The 7,447-nt window shown below is 39.6% G+C and overlaps 1 protein-coding gene across 2 annotated transcripts in view; it reads right to left on the reverse strand.

Annotated features, from left to right (window-relative positions):
• LOC146630189 (vasorin-like) overlaps positions 1–4,867 on the reverse strand; it is a 47,036-nt gene extending 42,169 nt beyond the window's left edge. Inside the window, exon 1 of one of the 2 annotated variants that reach the window (XM_085356790.1) lies at positions 4,632–4,867. The gene's annotated coding sequence lies outside the window, so the exon portion shown is untranslated. Of the gene's footprint in view, positions 1–1,390; positions 1,614–4,631 lie in introns of those variants that run through there. The other variant, XM_085356792.1, reaches the window with a different exon arrangement.
• Between the last annotated feature and the right edge of the window lie 2,580 nt (positions 4,868–7,447).

Raw genomic sequence — 7,447 nt, forward strand, 5'->3', positions numbered from 1 at the left:
TAGGATACTTCAGTCATTGAGATAATAACATGATACAAGTTCCTCTTTCTGACACTTAAATTGTTTAAATTTATCACACTAGTTAAGTTAGAAAGAAATGCATTCATCAACTGCTAAAATAACAAAAGGGAGCAAATCCAGAGCAGCGTAATGACCCAACTCGGCAGAATGATTTATTAGCAGTCGGAGGCTTGATGTTGGACGTCTGCTCCATCAGCGTAGCCCTCACTTCCTTAAATGTTCTCAATTGAGCTGACAAGCAGCTCAACCCACCGCACATCTGCAACAACAGCAAGAGCGAATTCTTCCCTCTATCTTTACACTTTGTGCTCAAATACCAATGTGATGGAAATGACAGTTGCAACTGAATAACAGCAGAATAACAGCTGATGATACTGATAAAGCGTTTGGTTTAAAGATACAATGTGAAGACATATCTATGTAAATATTCAACTGTTCAACTGATATGTTTTTTTGTAGAAAATGTAACGATTCCAGGAATGGATTTTTCCGAGAGAGGAGATATGCTTTAAAATTTCTTACAACTATGAACAACAAATTAAACACACATAAACTCAGTATTGGACTTTATTTGAGATTCAGACACGTATTTCTATGTTATTAGTGTATACTGAAACAAATTTAAGGCTAAACACCAGAACAGCACTAAATAAACAAGGTAGCAGATGAAAGTCAGTTTCAAATGAGGTCTCTTACATTAATTTTTTCCATTGCAAGGCTTCTGTTGAAAGCTTTTTGGAGTTCTAAACAGACTGAGGGTGTTTTCGCACATTCGCTGTTGAGTCAGTTAAACTCGAACTCTGTTTCATTTCCACCCTTGGTGCGGTTCACTTGTGCAGATGTGAACATGGTAATGGCACTTGGGTGTGGACCAAAATGACCACCCCTGATAGGAGGTGGTCTCAGTCCAGTATCAGGCGAACTCCAGAGTGGTTCGTTTATGTTGAGAATATGATCTGAATGTGAGCTCGCGCCAAGCCAAACACCATGTGCACGCTGCAAATTTGAGCTAAACGCTGTGCATTCTGGGATGCAGCAGTACCGCAGATATGCAAAGTACACAAACTGTAACAACCAGAAGTAAAATGATTAAAGTCACCCAGATAAATACAAATGTCAAGAGTAAAAATTATCCACTAGTTCAGGCTACAGCACTTTCTTCCTATACTGACTTTGATGCTCCCACCTCAGACACAATCTGACCTTCAGGCCTGAATTTGGTCAATAGCTGACTAAAGTTTTTATAGGCAATATAGTATAATTAATATAATTGAGAGTATGTACTGTCTGGTGCCTGTAATAAGGTAAAGTTTCCTCCAACACTGTGCTATTAATATTTCCATTATTTTTTCAGCTTCGATGCACTGACCTCACACTACTTCCTGGTTTCTCAAACCTCCTCACATGGTTTTGTAGTGACGCATTTCAGTTCACTTGGAGTTTTCTCTGTTGGAAAAACATACAAGTTTACAAACTCGTCAATTGATTTAGAACAGAGTGTAAAAAAAGGTGTGAAAACGCTCCAAAACTTAAAAAAGTGTCACTGAATGTAAACAAATTCTGTTACTGATTATGATACAGGGAGGGTGGTTATCACAATTTACCTTGGATTAATTGGGACTTTCTGTTCCACATAAAAGAGAAAGCCACAAAAAAGCATTAGTCTTACAGAAAAAAACAAAGCTGGATAACAGAGAAGAAGAAACCAGAACAAGGGAGCAGGAGGGTGAGGCTTGACGGGAGTCTCTCTGCAATGTAAAAATGTCACATCTGCACATGTAAAACGCAGCGGACGCAGAGAAAACAAGAAAGGAATGACAGGATGGTAAAAGTGTCAGGATGAAGTAGGGAGGGAGAAACTTTTCATTCAGGAAAGCCAAGAAAAACAGTGCCGCCAGCTCATCGAGGCTTACAAATCTACGGAAATATAAATAGCACGATGTTGGAGGGAAGTTCACTTCATTACAAGGGCTAGAAAATAAGTACCGCTTTTTGTGTCACTAATGTTGTTTACCAATAAAAAGCCTACTCAAGTTTGGTACAGTGACCAAATTCTAACCTCAAAGGAGGGGTGTGTGTGTGTTTGTGTGTAAGAGCTAGGTGTTATTCAACTTATGTGGATGTGAATGCATTTGCAAAGTCACATTATGGAAAGTCTACCTAGTGTTATATACCTAGAATATATAAAAATGAATGTACCGACTATGACTTCACCCATCATTTTGTGGGCCTGGCGTTTTGGGTGTTGTCATCTTGGATTTTTGAAAGCAGACGATCAGGAGTGGGACAGTAACGAACTGCCAGTCAAAATCACAAGACAGCCACACCCTAAGGCATAACCCTGCTCTATCGCTCAAAATCATAATTTACAAAATGAACATCAGACTGCATTGACTAAGATTTTTAAACTAGCACCTGAAACCATGAACTCGTTAAGAACGGGTTTACTGAGGTCAGAAATAAAGGGAGAAGTGGGCTCACTACTGTAGAACGTGGCTGGTGGGTCGCCACCTGTTGGCCATTAGTAAGAAAGGATCAGTCACTTTTTGGATCCACAGGCTATGTTCACTCCTTTAGTAAAGAGTCAAGATGTTAAGGCTAGGAAAGAAGTCAATAATGTTGAGCTTAGAGGAAGACTCGTGGAAATGCAAATAAATGTAATGTCTTCTGTATAAATGGTTACTTTTAGCTGTGAAACATCTGAGGACCACAGGGCTCATTTAAACTCCACTAAGAGGGGGGGGGTGTTAGCTGGTGTGGCTGATAACAAGTGAAATCTCACACACACATCCATCCAACCGACCCTCTTCACCTTGTACCTCTTTACTTCATTCATGAGCTTATTAACTCCCTGATGGAGGAACTTTCCTTCATGTTCCCCCTTATTTAGTTGTCATGGTGGCTCGACCTGAACACTTATTAGCTGACCCCTGGGATTAGTCCAAGCTTGAGATGAGGAGAGTTGAGGTTAAGCCTTCACCTCGAGGTGCTCGCTGCAGCATCTCACCAGAAACCTTAATTAAATTGCTGAGACACCGCGTCAGGAATGTTTGCTTTACTCTCCTGTATTCACTTCTGTCCATCCCATCTGTCTCCACCTTTCTTTGCTTTTCCCATAGTCATACTCCACGCTGGGTTTGTTATACTACCCCAAACTCATCACGGAGCAGACAGTGAAGGCAGCGAATTGCAATATAAGGAGAAGACGGGAGGTCAGATTCAGCATATTGCTGTCTAGATTTATTAGATCAACAAGTCAGCCATGCATTGCAGGCATTCCTTCTACATATTACCACTGCAGTATCAGAGAGTTTAGACATGAATATTGATGACTAAAAGTGCTCTTTTGGATGGATGAATCGAAAAGATAGAAGGATAAGGATGGATAAGATATAAATATTGTTTAGAATAACTGTTTATTTTTCAAAAGTTAGAAAAAACCTTTGTACCCTGCCTCTTGTCCTATGACAGGCTACCCTGAAGTGGATGACTGGAAAACAGTAAAATGCCCAGCACAGCTTTCCAAAACCCCTAGAGGAATCTTTGACTCCTTGCCTTCTATTATCAAGTTCAGAGGTTTATGCATTTGTGTTCTGTTGCTTATTCTATAAAATGTCAGGGGGGAAAGTGAGAAATCCACACCACATGATCCCAAAAATGACAGCACCTTGTTCAACTTACAAAGTTTTTCATTGATATCAAAAGTTTTTTTTAAGTGTTCAGTTTACAGAAACATCAACCAAAGACAAGCGCAAAAAAATAAAATAGTCCTTAAACTTGAGTTGGAATCTGTGTTTTTGATCATCATCATACTTTTATATTTAAAATATAAGTGAAGGCAAACTCTTTAAAACAGCCACTAAATAAAATGTGCATATATATATATATATATATATATATATATATATATATATATATATATATATATATATATATATATTTATATATCCAGGCTTGACAGGATAACATCACAAAGAAAACAAAATGAAATCATCACTCTGAACTGACTGGCGGTATGTTCCAGAGGTGATACCTTGATTTGTCTCTGGGGAATCAACAGCTAATTGCGGAGATTAAAGTCTCAAGCAGCCAGAGGTGGGAGAGACAGAAACGGTGAAGGGGCAGATAACGAGTTCTAATCCGATACATGCGACTCCAACACGGTCTGAAGCAACGACCAAGATAAGAGCTAATCCTGTTTTCCATGTATCTCTGTAGGAAACGGTCCTCTCAGCGTCTCTTCTGTTAAGTGCGTCTCCTCTGAGCGCGTCTGTCCAACAGATCCTGACCCGAGATACTGACCCGTATATGCGGAGAGGAATGCGAGGATATGCTGACAAAATCACAACCACAAAGGAAGCTTTCACGTCCGGAGCTGGCTGAGTAAAAGGTACTAGAAGGAGCCGATGCTGGATTAATTACGAGTGTGCTTCGGAGCGTCCAAGTTTGCAGAAGAACGGATTAACACTGCACATCTAATCGATATCACAGCACCCAAACGCATGAGCAGATTTTCTTTAATACAAATCGCTTCAATCCAAAGAATTAAAGGAACCACAACACAGTTCACTGTGCACACAACTTTCAGTGTGGCTATCAAAAAGGCTTACCTTGGCAAAGAAACCCAAAGTCCGCAGGAATACGCTGGAGCAGCTTCTACCCGGACGTTTTATCCACTTTGTTCCTATCAAATGCAAAACCCTCCAAGAAAAGTTCAGAAACCTCCTCTTGCAGCGCAGCGTGGTCGGCGTGTGCACGGAGTTCAGACCAGAAGGTGTCTCATGGCACTGCAGCGCGCAGGCTGTGCTTGAAGACTGTGGTCCGCTGGCGTTCAGCGGCGCACTGACTTTTCAACAATATTGCTCATTGAAGTAAAGGAGGCGAGCACTTAAACAAGCTGGGGAAGTGGGAGGTACGGTGCAGAGCCGGAGCGCGCTGCCGTGCGCGACCTCGAGGCAGGCTGCACCTGCGAGCGCCATCCATTACTCTCCACCTCACTTTATAATACGGCCTATTTTATTTTGAAAATAAATTATATTTACATACAAATATAATAAACACCAGGAAACAAAGAAATTATTTTACCCTATAGGTCATTTTCAGTGCTGCGTCATTTCTGGTCATTTTAAAGAAAAACAATATTTTGGTGTGACTTGACTTTTTCACAGCGTCATTTTTTTTACATTGTTACTTAATATTCGTTATATAGATCAATGTGATTATGTCAGTGATGGATTTTCTATTATTCAGTTGTCCTTGTTTACTTGCGTGTCTCCTTTTCGGTAAGTTAAGCAAAGCAACCCGCACCCTGAGTACGGCGTCGTACTAAGTCAGATGGGAAAATGGTGTTTGTTTTCCTGCTAAATTACCAGGAAAAGGCAGTACTTAAAATTACTCACGCACTACTTCAATGTATTAAAAGTTGTTTTTGGGGATTGTCTGTGTGTGTGTGTGTGTGGGGGGGGGGGGGGGGGGGGGGGACTTTTTACCCCCTATATGTACCTACGTTTAAGTGTTTAAATATTTGCATCTGAATATGGTTATATTGTCATTTCAAATAAAGTTAATTAAAATTCCATTTAATTACAGGGTAATGACACCTTTAGTCATGGGTCATACTATTTTATATTTATTTATTTATTTTTAAAGTTGTGTCTTTGAATTTTTTATTCATCCCTCTTTTTCCATAGGAAAATTTGTAGCTTTTAGATTCCAAATCCTGCATCCTCAAGAAAAAGCAATGAAGCTGAAACGCAGACTCAAGTGAGATACCATGTCTTCTCTTCACCCCTCCAAGCTAACTGCAGGGAGATTTGACAGAAGTGAGAATTTAATCTCTAATCAGCTACAGGAAATGATCTTATAACAGGAGAGCTTACAGGCTTACAAGAATCGGGTTGTTGACATCTGAAATCAACCAGTGTAATCTGTCCTTAGATTTCTCTTTTGTTTCCTTTAGTTTCACCCAGATAGAAGACAAATGAAGGGCATTTACAACACATAACAAATATGTCTGTCATGTTTAGAATGAGTTACAGGTCACTTTTGATGGTTCTCCCAGCTTTCTCTCAGTGTTTTTCCACAAGCCCCCGTTTGCCACAGTTACAGCTAATGAACACATACATAATGTAAACCTCTTTTTTATTGGCTAGGCATTTTGCCTTAATTTTTAGTTAGTTAACACAAATGCTGTAAGGTCAGCGATACCTTTATAAATGCTTATTTCTGTCCCTTCTACAGTGATGAAAAGCTTGAATCCTCGTGCAGAGTCCACATTTCCTGTTGAAGTGATCTCATAAACATTATGTAGGTAACCTGCTAAGTCATAATTAGCTGCTCTGAAATCATTCAAACATATATGCGCCATTCATGATAAAAGTTTGGTCTCCCCAATAAGTCTCTCCATAAACTTCAACTTCTTCAGAATTCTGCCGCTCGGGTCATAACTTGGACTCCCTTAAGAGACCATATTACCCCAATTCTTCAACAGCTTCACTGGTTGCCCAGAAGCCAGGATAAATTTTAAAATCTTAGTTCTCACGTTTAAGTGTATTCATAACATTGCGCCTCCTTATCTCTGTGAACTGCTTCATATCACCATTGCTTCCCGCTCTCTCAGAGCTTCATCTGCCACTCATCTTGTTGTTCCTTCTGCTCGTCTTATCACTATGGGGCACAGAGCTCTCAGTCGCTCTGCTCCTCGGCTCTTGAACTCACTTCCTTCAGCCTTAAGAACTATAGATTCCCTTCCCTTATTTAAGTCACAACTCAAAACCTATTTGTTTAAACTAGCTTACTAGCTTTAATGCAGATTTTACTTGCTGTCACACCTGGTTTATTTGGGGGGTTTGGGTTTTTATTTGTTGTTTTTTGTATTTTGTTGTTTTTGGTATTTTAATTTATTAAAATCTAATAATTTAATCTACTGTTTTATTGATATCTTTTTCTCTTTGTAAGGTGATCTTGGATTTTAGAAAGGCGCCCTCAAAATGTATTATTATTATTATTATTATTATTATTATTATTATTATTATTATTATTATTATTATTATCATTAAAAGAGGGAAGTACAATAAATCTGCTTTACTCTTGTAGACATTTCCATGACAACTGCATTGCAGAACCTCAGCCACCTATCGCATTCCTCTGTCTTTCCAAGTTTGCATTTCCATATTAGGCCTGTATATTTATACACGGTCTTGGGAAAGCTGCTGCAGGTGCACCGCTAACCAAATACTTCCGCCCGTCACTTAAGCTGTAAATGAGCTGTTGGATGGAGAAACTATATTCAAGTGCAGAGCTGCACTGTGTGGACGGGAACCCACTGAAACCTGAAACTGTCGTCATGGTCACCAACTCTCAACCTGGTAAAATGTGTTTAACAACATCGTTGATAGTGAACCATGCTCACTGGTGTCACTAGGGT

Source organism: Diplotaxodon limnothrissa, linkage group LG6 (assembly GCF_057381915.1).
Source record: "Diplotaxodon limnothrissa isolate DT_005_m linkage group LG6, D_limnothrissa_male_GT1.1, whole genome shotgun sequence".
NCBI classification, from domain to species: Eukaryota; Metazoa; Chordata; class Actinopteri; order Cichliformes; family Cichlidae; genus Diplotaxodon; species Diplotaxodon limnothrissa.